The sequence below is a fragment of the Crinia signifera genome, chromosome 4, assembly GCF_055691185.1.
Source record: "Crinia signifera chromosome 4, ASM5569118v1, whole genome shotgun sequence".
NCBI lineage: Eukaryota > Metazoa > Chordata > Amphibia > Anura > Myobatrachidae > Crinia > Crinia signifera.
The window spans coordinates 309,505,594-309,523,840 of NC_139220.1; the positions used below are offsets into that span (position 1 = coordinate 309,505,594).

An 18,247-nucleotide genomic window follows, 5' to 3' on the forward strand; every position below is an offset into this window, starting at 1 on the left:
CCTTATATAATAAGTGTCCCCCGGCTGTGGCATTACCCTGCTGGCTGGGTCTGGTGCTGGTTCTTAAAATACGGGGGACCCCTAGTCATTTTGTCCCCCGTATTTCGGGAACCAGCGCCGGACCTTGAGCCTGGTGCTGGTTTCATTAAATCAAGGGGACCCCTATTTGTCGGGGACCCTGATTTTATGTCACCAGCACCGGCTCAATGAGCCCGGGGCTGGTTATGCTCTGGCGGGGGACCCCGCGCTGGTTTTTATTTTATTTTAACTGTTTAAACTTTTTTTACACCAGAACCCTGCACAGATCGCAATGATCTGTGCAGGGTTCTGGCTAATTCGCCCATCAGAACCTGGTCTGATTTTTGGTTTTGGGCGAATTATAGACACAGTTTATACAAATCGCATACCATTAAATATGCAATTTGTATACTTTTTAATGTGAAAACATCTGGATGCGATGTGCTGCGAAAAGCAGCCATCGCCTTTCCAGTGTGTCCAACTTGTTGGCCAAAATCGCACTTTTTTCACATTTTCGCAGCTCATTAAATAAGCGAAAATGGAAAAACATGCGATTTCGGACGTTTTTGCAAAAAAAAATCGCAAAAAAAAACAAAACGCAAATCATAGAATGTCACCCCAGATGTCTGTGTCTTTAATAATCATTGAACGATATAGAGTACTGATATACAATTTTAGTCGTCATTCTAGCATCCTGCACCTTTCAAAACCCATGCAGTTTCTTTCTCCTGCTTGGAGTGTCAGCAGGGAAATACAAATTAGACTGTACTAGATGCACCACAGCAGAGAGCAGCACCCCAGACCATAAAGAATAACTACATGGATTTTGAAAGGTGCAGGGTGCTACAATGAAGACTTTTATTGTATGGAATGAATAATGTGTCAAATTGTAGCCCAATTTTCACTGTTCTATTGACTCTACTTTTAGACCTTGTCTACCAAATATAAAACTATATATACTGTATGTAGCAGTATTGTACAAGCACTTCTGACACGAACAACGGATAAACCTGGTGATGCCTCCAATCGGGGCATCAATTCTGTTCTCTGAAGGTGCGTACACAGTGGCTAATATATTGTCTGCTCAATAGAATGACCAATATATCGATGCACATGCACATACCATCGATATGCCCTATATCATTCTGTGACCGCCCATATAATTGCTGCAGGAGCCACTGGGGATAGACCGCTCAGTGGGCGGGCTCATGCAAAATCAAGTTAAAATACAACACCATTATAATGTGGAGACCGTATTAGTGGAGCTTGTTCCCTCTATGCCAGGCATTCCCAACCACGGTCCTCAGGGCACACCAACAGTGCAGGTTTTAGTGATATCCAGGCTTCAGCACAGATGGTTTAATCAGAATCCCTCAGATACTAATTAAGTCACCTGTGCTGAAGCCTGGATATAACTAACCTGCACTGTTGGTGTGCCTTGAGGACCGTGGTTGGGAATGCCTGCTCTATGCCCACAGGGAAGAATAAGTCAGCTTTTGAAAAAAAAAATCATGATAAATTCTATTAGATATTATTTGTGTCATTATGCTGTTGGCATTGTGGTTGTGTCTGTGTTTTACTTGTCGGTATTTTGATGTCAGTGTCACGGTTGAAGATGCAGATGGGGTCGTGTGATGCATAGGGACTGGAGACGAGGCAGTAGCAGTAGGGTTAAAACGAGCGGGTTTAATGAATGATGTCATACAGGGACTCAAATACTTATTTGAGATAAAGGCAGGCAAAATAATAATAATGAGTAGCAATGATAAAGAATGTCCAGATAACAATGATGAGGAATATCCAGAGTACAATGATGAGGAATGTCCAGGTAAAGAAGTGAAAGGATGGCAACAACAATGGATCCGGAGACTGGAAGAATATGAGGAATGGCTGAGACCAGAGGATGCTGGAGATGGATTCTTGGAAGATCCAGGAGCGGGACAGGAGTTAGGAATCCAGGAGGTAGCACCCAAGAGTACCAGGGAGAAGCTGGCCACCAGCGTGACTGGAATGAGCGATGGGGTCAAATAGCCAATAGCAAGCTGACGGGCACAGCGGGAATAGCAAGGGCACAATGAGTCAGGAGCCTTACAGGAAGTGCACGGCACAGAAGACTCTTTGCACTGACACTGAGCTACCTAGGCAGATCCCCTTTATGCAAAGAGGGCAGCTGACATTGGCTGTCACAGTGAAACAGGTGAGAATACCTGACCTGGCCCAATCCCCTGTTTGTCCTCAAGCAAGATGGCAGAGCTGGCCTCCCGGCATCTATAGCCTTAGAGTGGGACCATGCTGCAGATTCTCATGCTGCTTTCCAACACTGCCGGACCTCTGCCTGCCGCCTCACCTGACATGGAGGCCGACACACGCCAGCCAGCGGGGGACACGGGCGGGTGAGTACAGTACCACCGCGGCGGTGTGTGACAGTACCCCCCCCCCCCCCCTTTTTCAGGTAGCCTCAGGACGCTTGTGCTTCTTGTGGGGATTCTTCAGAAAGAAGTGTTTGACGAGTTTTGGAGCATGTAAATCAGCTTGGTCTACCCAAGAATTCTCCTCTGGTCCGAAACCAGCCCATTCCACCAGGAATTGATGTCGGGAATTATGATAACGAGAGTCTATGATTCGTTTGACTTCAAACTCTACAGAGTTTACTCTCTCTGTATTGACTTTTGAAGGTTTAGGTATCCTCTTTTGGAAGATGCTTAATTTTAAAGGTTTAAGAAGAGATACGTGGAAGGAATTGGATATCTTCATGGAAGATGGAAGTTGTAATCTGTAAGCCACCGGATTGATGACTTAAGTGATGCGAAATGGGCCAATAAAGGGTGGGGCAAATTTCATGGAGGGTACACGAAGACGGAGATTGCGGGTGGACAGCCATACTCGATCCCCTACCTTTAATGGTGGAACCGCTTTCCTTCTCTTGTCAGCTGCACTCTTATATCTGGCAGAAGCTTGAAGAAGCTTTATGGACAGCCCATATTTTTGCAAAAACGATGAAGGGAGGAAGAAGCTGCAGGAACCTCTGGAGAAGGCAGATTTGTGAAGTCGGGAGCGTGGATGTTTGCCGTAAACTGTAAAGAAGGGTGTGGTGCCTGAAGAGGAATGGTTTGAGTTGTTGTGTGCATATTCTGCCCAAGGGAGAAGATCCTTCCATTCATCCTGAGAAGAGGACACGAAGAGTCGAATGAATGTCTCTAGATCCTGGTTGACACGTCCGGTTTGCCCGTTAGTCTGAGGATGGAAGGCGGTGGAGAATTTCAGTTTCACCTGAACAGCCGCACACAGTGCTCTCCAGAATTTGGCAACGAACTGAACACCCCGGTCGGATATAATTTCTATAGGCAACCTATGAAGCTTGAAGATGGTTGATATGAAGAGTTGAGCTAGTACTGAAGCAGAAGGCAGAGACTTTAGGGGCACGAAGTGGGCCATCTTTGAAAATTGATCGACTATCACCCAGATAACAGTGTAACCGCCAGATGGAGGTAATTCGGATATGAAGTCCATCGAAAGATGAGTCCATGGTTCCGTTGGGATGGACAGTGGTAGCAGAGCCCCAGCCGGGGGAGTTCGAGAAGTCTTGTGCTGAGCACACTTGACACACGATGATACAAAGTTTGTTACATCCTGCCGAATGGTCGGCCACCAATATGAATGCAGGAGAAATTGCAAAGTCTTTTGAATACCTGAATGTCCAGCAAAACGGAAGGCGTGACCCCAGGTCAACAGCTTCTTGCGTAAGTTGGGTGGCACAAAGGACTTGCCTGAAGGAGGTGTAGGATGAGGAGTGACATGAGCGAAGACTACTGGGTTCAGGATGGGCTGCTTTAGAGGTTCGGAGTCTGAACTGGCATAGAAGGAACGAGATAAAGCGTCAGCCTTGTTTAAAACCCCTGGACGATACTTGATTTGGAAGTTAAATCGTTCAAAGAACATAGCCCAGCGGGCTTGTCGAGAAGTGAGACACTGGACATGACGTAAGAAAGAAAGGTTTTTGTGATCTGAAAAGACTGTAATCTGGTGACGAGCCCCCTCCAATAGGTACCGCCACTCTTCAAAGGCTAACTTAACCGCTAACAGCTCCTGTTCTCCAATGGGGTAATTATTTTCTGCCGTAAGAAATATATTGGAGAAATATGCACAAGGGTGAAGCTCTGAATCCTCTCCTTTTTGCGAAAGGACTTGCCCCTACTCCTTCTGAAGAGGCATCGACCTCCAGGATGAAGGGTCTATTCACATCTGGCTGAAGAAGGATTGGGGCGGTTATAAAGGCCTGTTTTAGTTGTCGAAAGGCCTCAGAGGCCTCGGGCGGCCATCGGGCAGGATTTGGCCCCCTTTCGGGTGAGTGCAGTCAGAGGTGCTGCTATGGTGGAGAAATCTCAGATGAAGCGGCGATAGTAATTGGAGAAGCCAAGGAATCTTTGCACCCCTTTGAGGGTGGTAGGAGGCGTCCAATCTTGAATAGCATGAACCTTCTCAGGATTCATCTCCAACCCGGTACTTGAAAGAATGTGACCAAGGAAGGGAACTGAATAGACTTCAAAGACGCATTTTTCAAGCTTGCAGAAAAGCTGGTTCTGGCGAAGACGATTTAACACCTCACGGACGGTGTGTCGGCGAGTACTGAGATTGGGAGAGAAGATGAGAATGTTGTCCAAATAAACAACAATAGATACATACAACATGTCCCAGAAGATGTCATTCACAAATTGCTGGAAAACGGCAGGGGCATTGCATAGACCAAACAGCATGACAAGATATTCATAATGGCCGTCTCGGGTATTGAAGGCCGTCTTCCATTCATCCCCCTGGCTGATACGGATCAGGTTGTATGCACCCCTCAAGTCTAGTTTGGAGAAGACCGTAGCCCCCTTAACTTTATCGAACAGCGATTTTTAATGGTGATGTCATCCAGCCCCCGGTAATCGATACAAGGTCTCAAACTGCTATCTTTCTTTTTGACAAAGAAGAAACCTGCCTCTGCAGGAGAGGTGGACGGCCGAATGAATCCCTTCTCCAGATTTTCTTGGATGTATTTTGACATGGCCTATGTCTCAGGTAACGATAAAGGATACGTTCTTCCCCGTGGTGGAGTCTTGCCTGGAATGAGATCAATGGGATAGTCCCATGGCCGGTGGGGCAGCAGAGTATCGGCACCTCCTTTACTAAAGACATCCGAAAAAGACAAATAAGGAGCTGGTATGGCTGAGGCAGAGAGTTCGGAAGAGGGTACTTGTGACTCACTCAGAAGGACGGGTATGACTAGAGATAAACAAGAAGAGAAGCAGTCTTTACTCCAGGCCTTGATCTCCATGGTCAGCCAGTCGACATGGGGATTGTGCTTGATAAGCCATGGCATTCCCAGAACTACAGCGTGTGAAGACTGAGGAAGGACCAAAAACTCTAACCTTTCTTGGTGCAGAGCTCCGACTTGAAGATGTACTGGTACAGTCTGAGAGATGATATGACCGCTGGAGATGTGGCTTCCGTCAACGGCTGTCAGGACCAAAGGCTGCTCTAATGGCTGGAGAGGTATAGAGTGCTGTGCAGCGATATCAGCCGAAATGAAGTTTCCAACAGGGCCTGGATGGACGTCTGTCCCTGAGGGGTACTCAGCATAACAGAAATGGTAGAGTCTATGGTGGATGGAGATGGTAATAACACTCCCAATCTAACCTCCCTCGTGGGGATTAGGAGCGGTCGTTTCCCAGACGGAGTGGACAAGAGGCCAGGAGATGGGAAGATGAGGCACAGTACATACAAAGATTGTCTCAACGTCGTCGGTTCTTCTCTTCGAGGGAGAGACGAGACCGATTTATTTGCATTGGTTCTTCTGTGGCAGAAGCAGTAGACGATCCACTTTTTACAGGAGGAGTAACAGCAGGAGTGGGACGATGTCGAAAGCGATCAGAGCGAGCTCTCTCCAGTTGCCGCTCTTGAAGTCGCAGATCAACTTTATTGCACAAGGAAATTAGGTCTGTCAGGGTGGTAGGTGTATCGCGAGTGGCCAATTCATCCTTGAGGCGACTGGCTAGGCCAATCCAGAATGCAGAAACGAGGGCCTCTTCATTCCACCTTAAGGCTGGAACTGTACAACATATTGACCCACTGGTCTGCTACCTTGACGAATTCTCAGAATCTCTGTAGCAGCAGATGACACTCGACCTGGTTCGTCAAATATTCGCCGAAAGTAAGTGATAAAATCGTCATAATTGTTCAGCAGAGGATCTGCTCGTTCCCAAAGAGGCGAAACCCAATTCAGGGCTGCACCAGAGAGGAGAGAGACAATGTAGGCTACTCGTGCTTTGGCAGTTGGACGATTGGAGGGTGAAGTGCACATCGCACTGATTCCAGAACCTGCGACATCCTTTAGGAGATCCATTATATTTGCTGGGAGTTGGCAAATGCAGATGAGGAGGGATAATAGACCCGGCTGGCGGCGTGGCAGGGGAACCTCCTGAAGGGGCTTGCGATGTTGCTTCAGCAACTGCTGGTGGAGGTGTCAGTGTTTGTAGGAATTGCGCCACTAGCCGCTGTGAGGATTCCAACTGTTCCAGACGAGCCATAATGCCTTGCAACACACCTGCCAAGGGTCCCTGATTTTCACCCGACTCCATCGGGTCAGTGCAAACTGTCACGGTTTAAGATTCAGATGGGGTCGTGTGATGCACAGGGACTGGAGACAAGGCAGTAGCAGTAGGGTTAAAATGAGCGGGTTTAATGAATGATGTCATACAGGGACTCAAATACTTCTTTGAGATAAAGGCAGGGAAAATAATAATAATGAGTAGCAATGATAAAGAATGTCCAGATAACAATGATGAGGAATATCCAGAGTACAATGATGAGGAATGTCCAGATAACAATGATGAGGAATGTCCAGGTAAAGAAGTGAAAGGATGGCAACAATAATGGATCCGGAGACTGGAAGAATATGAGGAATGGCTGGGACCTGGGGATGCTGGAGACGGATTCTTGGAAGATCCAGGAGCGGGACCGGAGTCAGGAATCCAGGAGGTAGCACCCAAGAGTACCAGGGAGAAGCTGGTGACCAGCGTGACTGGAATGAGCGATGGGGTCAAATAGCCAATAGCAAGCTGACGGGCACAGCGGGAATAGCAAGGGCACAATGAGTCAGGAGCCTTCCAGGAAGTGCACGGCACAGAAGACTCTTTGCACTGACACTGAGCTACCTAGGCAGATCCCCTTTATGCAAAGAGGGCGGCTGCCATTGGCTGTCACACAGAAACAGGTGAGAATACCTGGCCTGGCCCAATCCTCTGTTTGCCCTCAAGCAAGATGGCGGAGCTGGCCTCCCAGCATCTATAGCGTTAGAGCGGGACCATGCTGCAGATTCCCATGCTGCCTTCCAACACTGCCGGACCTCTGCCTGCCGCCTCACCTGACATGGAGGCCGACAAACGCCAGCCGGTGGCGGACACGGGCGGGTGAGTACAGTACCCGCCGTGTACCACCGCGGGGGAGTGTGACATGTCAGTATTTCGATTGTCGGTGGTGTGTACATGTTGGTATATTGTCCATCGGCATTTGGTTGTGGGGAATCTGTCAATCGGTATTCCGTCCGCCTGCAACTTAACTACATACACGAGAGGTACCCATTCTTCTAGAATAGGCATATTAATACCTCATATGTTAAATTGTGTCTCGAGTTGGTGGGCATGCTGGTGAGTCTCTCAATAGACAGCCAATCAGTTGCAGCATTAGTATTTGCAATAGTGGCTGCCCAAAAAGTCACTTTAGCCTAGTATCAGCACCTAATCAGCCCTGTGTTACTTTATCTCTGATGATTGTGAAAACTCCAGCTTGTTATTTTGTAATTGTGACAATACCTTTAGTTTGCAGAGTCAGGAAGCACCAGGCAGGAGAGGTGCTCTCCCCACTCGGCATCCTTCTGGATGACCCGCCGCCGCTTGAAAAAGGGAGCAGAAGACACGGAGATGGCAATAGGCGGACCCAGCCATGGCTAATGAGAGTCCCAACACTGGGGAGTATGAGCCGGGTGCCCATTGCCAGGGAGAGGAAGCAAGAGACCCAGGCCGCCACTCTACTTGTGCTGAGGTGGGGCACACTGTCCCTGACTTTTACAACCCATCTCCTCTTTTATTTAACTTCGCTCCCCTCTCCATTCTCACCCTTCCTCTTCCTGCTCCTCTATCTCTCATACCCACTTCTTTCCTCCCTGTCCCACTCTGATCGTCTATCCCTGGCACCTTCTATATCTCTTCCCCTTAACCCCTCTCTCCTACACAACTCTTTCTCTCCCTTCCTCTTCTGACATTCTATCTCACACTCTGGGGTATTTATTATAGTGGCTCAGTAGTGAGGTGAAGCAGGAGGGGAAAGCGACAAGATCTACTAAGATCTTGCCCGCCGAAGCGGGGAGTGCTAACTCCCCCCTCCAGCGATGCCTCCTTTAGCTGACAGCGCATCAGTTAAAAAAAAGGGGGGGATTGTTACTATGCACAGGCTAAAACAATTTCATTCAGCCAGAATTTTTGGAAAAATAGGGGTATATCCTATTAATTTATGGAGACCCTAACCATGTTATACAGGATTATTTTATAAACTAAATAACATGTCTGGCGGTGCTCCCATAGAGTTTAAATTAAATATTCAAAAAGAAAAGAGAAAAGAAACTCTTTTTTGCTGGGGCACTACTTACTAAATCTATACAATGTTTAAAATATTTTATTCAATTTTGATAAAAAAACATACATCACATATAACTAAGACAAACATACAGTGCGAGATTAGTTTGTGCTACTAATATATACGTTTTATCTATGTGTGTAGCACAAAAATCAAGTAGAATGAACCGTGCTAGGCGAAGAATTGTACATTAGAATTCAAGAAGATATGGGTAAGAAAATTGTATTACCACTTTAATAAGTTAGAGATGTCCCTGTGATCTGGTAAGTCTGAAATTGGATATTATGTATCACACAAAAGTATATTGCAACAAATTATATTGTAACTTAAATCCTATTTGTGGAAAGTAAAGGCCCCCATACATTAGGCCGACTTGTCCTTAGGACAAGTCGGACCCAATTCTCCTGTGAGCCGCCCGGCAGCTCCCCGGGAGGCTCACATAAAATTTGGCACTTGATGAGCCAGATTTTACATGTGATAAATCGCATGCGATTTATCACATGTAAAACAAATGGGGAGCTGCAGGGCGGTGAGGAGCAGTGGGGCGGGCAGCGGCAGTAGTGGGGGCGGGCGTCGGCAGTAGTGGGGGCGGGCGTCGGCAGTAGTGGGGGCGGGCGGCAGCTCACAAAAGTTCCCGGCGGGTGATGCTTACCTGGCCGGCATGCTGTGGTCTCAAATACAGTAGTAGCGCTGCCGCTGCGGGACGCACAGCGGCGGCTATTAGATTTTCAAAATAGCTGTCAAATGACCGGCCGTTCTGTGATTGGCTGAGAGAGCTCTCTCAGCCAATCACAGAACGGCCGGTCATTTGACAGCTATTTTGAAAATCTAATAGCCCCCGCTGTGCGTCCCGCAGCGGCAGCGCTACTACTGTATTTGAGACCACAGCATGCCGGCCAGGTAAGCATCACCCGCCGGGAACTTTTGTGAGCTGCCGCCCGCCCCCACTACTGCCGCCGCCCGCCCCCACTACTGCCGCTGCTATCTGTGATCACAGCCGGCCAGGTCAGTGTGTCTGCCCGCCGTGCTCCCCCGCCCCCCGGTGTCTGCATGCATATGCCTGACAGGTGGGCAGGCATATGCATAGCATACAGGGAGGTCGGATGATCTTATGTGCTGACCGTCCGACCTCCCTGATCCGGTCCGATGCGCACGGGACCGCGCATCGGATCGGATCATACATCACACACCTGCGATTTTGGGGCGATTTCATCTGGTTATCGGCCCAAAGTGCCGAAATCGGATGAAATCGTCCCAAAATCGTATAGTGTATGGGGGCCTTAAGAGTGGATAGTACAAGTAAGAAAAGATAAGGCTATCAGGGCAGATTACCTGCTGTGCTGCATCATATAGAATTACATTGGATACAGCATGAGTTTCTTCTGCTTACCAAAAAACCTTATATTTTTAAATATAGAAAACAGAGCAGAAAAAGGATTGGAGAATATTAAAGGGGAGCTTGTACAGGACTAGCCACTAACACTTACTGGTTCCTCTCATGTATGTAACAGCGGAGAGGGAGGTTCAGTGTCTAAGCTCCGTGTCTCAGAATCCTGACAGCTCTTAAGGAGTTACTGCTGTCGGCATCTAGCCCTTTGTTAACCCGCCGATGAGTGAACTCTGAATAAGTATCAGAAAAGGAAAAATTGAGAAAGTCCACAGAATATGTGGATTCTAATGTTTATAGATTGGTTAGTGTGTACAGAACACAGAATTGGTACAATATAAGTCTGGTTGGATTGTATTTTAAATATATAGCCACAAAGTTTCCCTATAGAGAATACAAGCTCAGGTTACTGGTTTTTTATGCATTACTGTTGCCCATTCCGTGAATTCACACACAAAAGTATCTACTCAAATTATTAAATTTTCATACTTAAACAATGCATATATAGCATCAAATTCCCCAAATCGGACTGGATCGCCCGTATATGGATTAAGGCAATAATCAACATGTATAGAGAAGTACAAAAAAAACACAAATTTTTTGCAGATTGGTCAGTGTGTATGAAACACGGAATTGATACAATCTAAGATTGATAGGTTTGTATTCAAATATATATCAACACTAGTCTTGCGCTTAAAATCTGTAAATTTACAAATTATAGAACAATAGTCAATCTATACAGAAAGACAGGAGTATGAGATTTAAAGGTTAGTCAGTGTATATGAAATACAGAGTTGGTACAGTATAGGTCAGGTTTTAGATTGTATTTAAATATATATCGACATTGGTCCTGCACTTAAACTGCTATCCATAAATATACATAGTCAATCTGTACAGAGAGGCCACAAAGTTTCCCTATAGAGAATACAAGCTCAGGTTACTGGTTTTTTATGGAGATTTGGGAAATTTGCTGCTATATATGCATTGTTTAAATATGAAAATTTAATAATTTGAGTAGATACTTTTGTGTGTGAATTCACGGAATGGGCAACAGTAATGCATAAAAAACCAGTAACCTGAGCTTGTATTCTCTATAGGGAAACTTTGTGGCCTCTCTGTACAGATTGACTATGTATATTTATGGATAGCAGTTTAAGTGCAGGACCAATGTCGATATATATTTAAATACAATCTAAAACCTGACCTATACTGTACCAACTCTGTATTTCATATACACTGACTAACCTTTAAATCTCATACTCCTGTCTTTCTGTATAGATTGACTATTGTTCTATAATTTGTAAATTTACAGATTTTAAGCGCAAGACTAGTGTTGATATATATTTGAATACAAACCTATCAATCTTAGATTGTATCAATTCCGTGTTTCATACACACTGACCAATCTGCAAAAAATTTGTGTTTTTTTTGTACTTCTCTATACATGTTGATTATTGCCTTAATCCATATACGGGCGATCCAGTCCGATTTGGGGAATTTGATGCTATATATGCATTGTTTAAGTATGAAAATTTAATAATTTGAGTAGATACTTTTGTGTGTGAATTCACGGAATGGGCAACAGTAATGCATAAAAAACCAGTAACCTGAGCTTGTATTCTCTATAGGGAAACTTTGTGGCTATATATTTAAAATACAATCCAACCAGACTTATATTGTACCAATTCTGTGTTCTGTACACACTAACCAATCTATAAACATTAGAATCCACATATTCTGTGGACTTTCTCAATTTTTCCTTTTCTGATACTTATTCAGAGTTCACTCATCGGCGGGTTAACAAAGGGCTAGATGCCGACAGCAGTAACTCCTTAAGAGCTGTCAGGATTCTGAGACACGGAGCTTAGACACTGAACCTCCCTCTCCGCTGTTACATACATGAGAGGAACCAGTAAGTGTTAGTGGCTAGTCCTGTACAAGCTCCCCTTTAATATTCTCCAATCCTTTTTCTGCTCTGTTTTCTATATTTAAAAATATAAGGTTTTTTGGTAAGCAGAAGAAACTCATGCTGTATCCAATGTAATTCTATATGATGCAGCACAGCAGGTAATCTGCCCTGATAGCCTTATCTTTTCTTACTTGTACTATCCACTCTTACTTTCCACAAATAGGATTTAAGTTACAATATAATTTGTTGCAATATACTTTTGTGTGATACATAATATCCAATTTCAGACTTACCAGATCACAGGGACATCTCTAACTTATTAAAGTGGTAATACAATTTTCTTACCCATATCTTCTTGAATTCTAATGTACAATTCTTCGCCTAGCACGGTTCATTCTACTTGATTTTTGTGCTACACACATAGATAAAACGTATATATTAGTAGCACAAACTAATCTCGCACTGTATGTTTGTCTTAGTTATATGTGATGTATGTTTTTTTATCAAAATTGAATAAAATATTTTAAACATTGTATAGATTTAGTAAGTAGTGCCCCAGCAAAAAAGAGTTTCTTTTCTCTTTTCTTTTTGAATAGCGCATCAGTTAACACTGACGCGCTGTCTTCTTCTCCCTGGCCGGCTGGACTGCAAATGCACGGCATCTCGCTACTCACGCGAGATCCCCAGCGCAGCTCAGCGCCACTAGCAGGGACAGCGCTGTCCCTGCTGTAGGCATAGGGCATCGCCGCCTGCAGCTGTCGAAGTCGATAGCTGCATTAGGCAGAATGGTCAGCGATGCTGACCGTTCATAAATCAGGCAGGAGGCAGGCGCGCACTACAAAATATTGTAGCTGCGCTTTGCCTCCTGCCTTACACCGCCGCACGTAAGACACCCGCTCAGTGGGTGTCATAGCTCAGGGGAAGCGCTATCCCCTGCTTTAGCGCATAGGGATAGCGCATATGCCCCGGATCACCAGTTAATAAATCTACCCCTCTGGGTCATACCCCTTCCTCCTTCTCTCGCTGTTTCCTTCATTCCCTTACCCACCACCCTTCGTCTTTCTCTTTTTCTTTTGAAAGTCCGTACACAGAGCCATTGTGGCTATAAATTTTTACTATGTATTCAAAATCACATAGCAAATAGTCAAAACGCACTCTGTTTGCCACATCTCTACATAAAAATCCTGATGCAAGACACCGGAATCTAAAGTAGAAACAGACTGTGCAGTACAACCTAGATCTACTACTATGTTCTCCCGTGTGCCATCCCTCCCTGCTGGCCGAATCAGTATCGGCAGCAACCACATTGCTCCATGTTTACACAGCTATAATGTATCATACAGGGCAGATGGAGCCCGGGTTATAGCCAGGGTTGCCTACCTGACCCTCCCCTTCAGGGAGAAAATGCTCTGTTCCTGGACCCTGGTAAAATATGATTGCCGTCACCTGTGGGGAGCTAGGTAATTGGTAAGAAAGGTGTCACCACAGGTGATGGCAATCATACATTACCAGGGAAGTCCAGGAACAGAGCATTTTCTCCCTCATGGAGAGGGGCATGCTGGGAGGTATGGATAATGTATGATTGCCAGCACCTGTGGGGAGATAGGTAACTGATAAGAAAGCTGTCACCACAGGTGATGGCAATCATACATTACCAGGGAAGTCCAGGAACACAGCATTTTCTCCCTGAAGGGGGAGGGTCGGGTAGGCAACCATGGTTATAGCCCTGACATTACAGGACACAAGTGCTCCGGTTCCTGCTCTAGTCTAGTCTCAAAGCAGGCGGCAGCGGGGCTATAAATAATGCCGTCATTGTGTGTCTGGCAGCGGCAGGGAGTGAGATAAGTGCTGGGGTCGGGCAGTTTACATACCCTCCAACTGTACCGATTTAGCCGGTACAGTACCGTTTTTTAAACGGTCTGTACCGGCTAAATCTTAGTGTACCGAATGTACCGGTTTTTGGGATCCCTCGCTGGTGACAGTGCGAGTCGGGTGGGCACTGACGCTGTATCGTCCAGTGCGGGTTGGGTGGGCACTGGCACAACAAGCTGGGCCACAGAACGGTAACTCCTGCTGCTCCAGTGTTGCCGCCTTCTCCTCCCCCCGCACGCCCGGGACCGGTGCAAGCTTCAGTCGCCGCGCGTGTGCTACGTCGCTTGCTCTGAATGACACCCAGGCCAGTGCAGGAAGGGAAGCGCTGCTTAGTCAGTATAGGGCTTTCTGTGCAACTACATGTGTGGGTGTATCGGTTAGTTTCTCGTCGTGGAAATGATCCTTCACTGCAGCCAGCCACTCTTCTCCCTGTGCTGCCTGTGCGCACGGCAGCACAGGGAGAAGAGTGGCTGGCTGCAGTGAAGAAGACTGAGCGGCGCTTCCCTTCCTGCACTGGCAGTGCAAGCGACGTAGCACACGCGCGGCGGCTGAAGCTTACACCGGTCCCGCGCGTGCGGGGGGAGGAGGAGAAGGCAGATGAACTGGTAAGACCAAGTGGGGTGTCTTAGGGGGGTGGATGACTGCTCCCACTATAACACTACTTCCGTCTCCTTTTCCTCAACTTAACTCAGTAGTCGCATCTGCTGGCAAAGTTTTGCGAACTACAAGTCCCAACATGCACTGCTGGCCACTTGGAGCTGGGGATCCACTATAGTGGTGCTGTTATGGAACAGCAGATGGGGAACTGTAGAATGACATCCGATGCTGGCTGAAAGGGGAGGTCCACAAGCAACAGGACCAGGGACATCATCAGCATAGGTAACCTGGGTGGGTACATATACATGGGGTGTAGTAGTTGGTGCACAGTACCATACCCACCAACTGTACCGATTTTGCCGGTACAGTACCGTTTTTTAACACTGTACCGGCAAAATCATTTTATACCGAATGTACCGGTTTTTTTTAGATGAGACTTTATCCCGCTGTACAGTCACACGGCCGTCTAGCCCCGCCCCGTTCGGTCTCCTCCTTCTCTCCAGCGAAGTAGCGAACATCGCTGGCTGTCATGCTTTGCACTCCACAGGTCATCATGTCTCTTGCTATTCTTAAATGAAGTAATGTCAGTCACTTCTAGCGGCGGCTGGCACAGGGGCATGGCATGATGGCAGCAGGCATCGTGGCTATGGTATCGATGCAGAGGTTGGGAGGCCGGTCTGGGACCCCCACTGCTTGCTCCCCTGCAGCTGCATGTACGGTGTTCATTGTTCCACTGCAATATGCACGCACTAGATCACCTTCAGTTTTGGTAATTTCCCACCGTGCACTGGCCCTGAGGACGTGCACCGGAAGTACGGCTGGGCAGGAAGGGGCCCTGTGTGGGACCAGAGGATCATGGGACATCCCACACCGCCGCGGCCATTATTGCTGTCCAGCCACATGACCTGGTGACGTCAGGAAGAGACGCGGTCGGAATCGGAAACCTGCTCTGTGCGCCTGGGGGATGAGAGGAAAGCGAACATGTGTCCTCGCTCAGTCTCCTCCCCCTCACCCGTGTCCCCGCCCAGTCTCCTCCTCACCCGTGTCCCCGCCCAGCCTTCTCCGTCGTGTGCTTTCCATCCCACGCCCACAGGTCTCAGAGGCAGCAGCGGGAGAACGCGTAGAACCGTGGTGAGGGAGTGTCCGGCGGCGGCGGCGGCGGCGGCGGCGGCGGCGAGTGAGGTGAGCGCTGAGCATGGAGCTCCTGTATGTACAGAGTACAAGCACACTGGGGGGCTGGCTGGAGCTCCGGCTGCTCAGACATTGATCTGTACTAGCACGTGCCTATGTTTTACAGTACACTGGACTATCGGGCGTCGCTGGGGAATCGAGCGTCGATGGTTTCCATCGATGGCAGCACAGTCTCTGAGTGATATTAAAGCATCGTCTGGTTTTTATCCCCTTTGTATCCTCCCCCTACGCTGGCTGTATGTAATATGACGCTTAGATGTTGATAATCGGTCCAAAAGAGAATACATTATACGAATGTATAATAAGGACTCAGCTAAACCGTACGATTCCATCTGTGTTTGTACAAGTACGTGCTGTAATGCATATTTTACTCTGAATTGTGGGCTGGGTGTTATCGGTGTATAGATCCTAGCAGCGACCAGGGGCTGCTGTGATGTTGCTCTCCCCCAGCCGCAGTCACAGTGCCTGTACACTGTAGGGATGGGCATCGATGGCAATACTGGAAGCACCCATCGATAGTAAAACACTGACCATCGATAGTTTTACCTATCATCCACTTTCTTTGACTGACTAGCCCATGGGAAAATCAGAATGTGAGGCATATTGGGCCTGATTCAGATTTATTATATACTGTAAATCAGGGGTGTCCAAACCGGTCCTCGAGATCTACCAACGGTCCATGTTTTCCAGGTTACCTAGCTGGTGCACAGCTGCAGTCATTACTGTCACATTTTAAAACCTGCTGCATTCATTCCTACTATAGATCCACAGGTTGCCTGGAAAACATGCACTGTTGGTAGATCTTGAGCACAGATTTGGCCACCCCTGCTGTAAATAGTCTACTAGATAATCTGTCATTTGTTTCACCCCCTCCTGGTGTCCACACTGTAGCATACCTTTGTATTAATTCCCATTAATACCATTTGCAATGTCACTCCATATACCTCTTTCACTCTGCACCTACAACACAGGTAGCTGCCAGGTTGCTGATGTGACCGCACCAAACCTAATGCTGTGTACACACGGGGGAGATATATTGCTCAGTTTCTCCTGTTCATCAGCGACCAGAGATTGTCGCTGATGAAAAAGAAACTGCCGGGGGGAGCCCGGCAGTGGTAATCAGCTGGTCGCAGGAGCATGTTCCTGCGACCAGTGATCACCACAGGGGCAAAAACGGGAGCGCCAACCCGGCGATATATCGCCGGTGCACACTCCCATTGCGGGCAATTATTTCCCGTGATTTTGGACAAAACCGCCCCCGTGTGTACGCACCTTTATTACTGTTCCTTCTAGCACAGTGGTTTCCAAACCTGGTCCTCAAGTACCCCCAACAGTGCACATTTTCCAGGTCTCCACACAGAGGGCCAGATGTACTAACCCCCCCATAGCGCTTCTCAAATAGCGGGTCCTGCTTCTCCTGCATAACGAGGAGAAGCAGACACCCGTTATTTGCTAATGTATTAACCCCCCCCCCAAGCCGATAAGGAGAGCCGTTATGCCCAGCGTTAACGGCTCCCCCTGTGTCAGTGCGCTTCCCCACCCCCCTGTCCGGCTCTAATGGGCATGCGCGAGATCACGCAAAAACCGCAGGATCTCCTGCGCAGCCCGAGCCAGAAGCAGGGCTAGCGTTGTCCCCACAGTGGGGTATAGGAAAACGCTAGCCCTGAGCTGGTGAAGCGGCCGGGGTGAATTAACACCTTGAAGGCTGTTAATACATCGCCCCGGCTGTTAATCCCTGGGGGGGGGGGGGGGATTGCAGGGGACAGCCCCGCCAAGCGTAACTCGGCGGGCTGTCACTAGCGCACGTTAGGTGCGCTAGTAATACATTAGCATAAACGTAATCCCCCCCCCCAGTTAACCAGCGTTAAGTGCATTTTTGCACTTAACGCTGCTTCGTACATCTGCCCCACTATCACAAGTGACATAATTAGCTCCTTTAAAAATCAGGCGCTAAAAGACCCTAGCGTGAACGGGTTTGATACGAAATCCCGATTGTCGAAATCCCGACGGGGGGGGGGGGGGGAATCACCCCCCCCTTGCAGGCTCGCCACGCAGCAGGCACTAATTTATTCTCCCTCTATGGGTGTCGTGGACACCCATAGAGGGAGAAAGTGTTGGGTTTTTGAACGCGGGATTCCGACCGCCAGGAATATAACTGCATCCAGCGTGAACACTAGCTTATAACATGGGTCAACCGACCTGGCAATGGTTGTTAGAAGGGGTAAACCCGGTTCTCCGCATGTATAATGTGCAAACTGGGTTTAATGTAAAAGCACCGGACCCGGCACACTGATCTGAAAGGGGTTTTCGATTTTAAAGAGCGCTGGCCCAAGTATAGGTCACTGGGGTACTGCACTGGTAGCATTTTACCGCATAAATTGTTGTTCATTTACTACAACGTTCCCTATTCTGCAACCAAGTTCTTATCAATTCCACTCCTATAATCCAATCCCATGGTTTTGAGTATAGTACCAACTTGATCTATTCTTTCAATCACGGAGTCAAAAAGTTAATTTGTTTGACATGATTTCCCCAGTAAATCCCTGATTGTTTTGGGGTCCTGTAAGTTGTTGGATTTAAGTTTTCTTTTAATAATGTTT

At 47.4% G+C, this 18,247-nt stretch overlaps 2 protein-coding genes and 1 long non-coding RNA gene across 3 annotated transcripts in view; 2 read left to right on the forward strand and 1 right to left on the reverse strand.

Moving 5' to 3' along the window:
• Window positions 1–15,390, reverse strand: part of LOC146075806 (uncharacterized) — a 29,173-nt gene extending 13,783 nt beyond the window's left edge. The window contains exon 1 of the long non-coding RNA XR_014473634.1: window positions 14,874–15,390. This is a non-coding gene — a long non-coding RNA (uncharacterized LOC146075806). The remainder of the gene's footprint in view (window positions 1–14,873) is intronic.
• The window catches only part of LOC146075803 (uncharacterized), a 249,158-nt gene that overhangs the window by 53,931 nt on the left and 176,980 nt on the right, over window positions 1–18,247 (forward strand). The gene's annotated exons all lie outside the window — the stretch shown is intronic.
• Window positions 15,389–18,247, forward strand: part of LOC146075805 (uncharacterized) — a 72,659-nt gene continuing 69,800 nt past the window's right edge. Inside the window, exon 1 of the mRNA XM_083185418.1 lies at window positions 15,389–15,638. The gene's annotated coding sequence lies outside the window, so the exon portion shown is untranslated. The remainder of the gene's footprint in view (window positions 15,639–18,247) is intronic.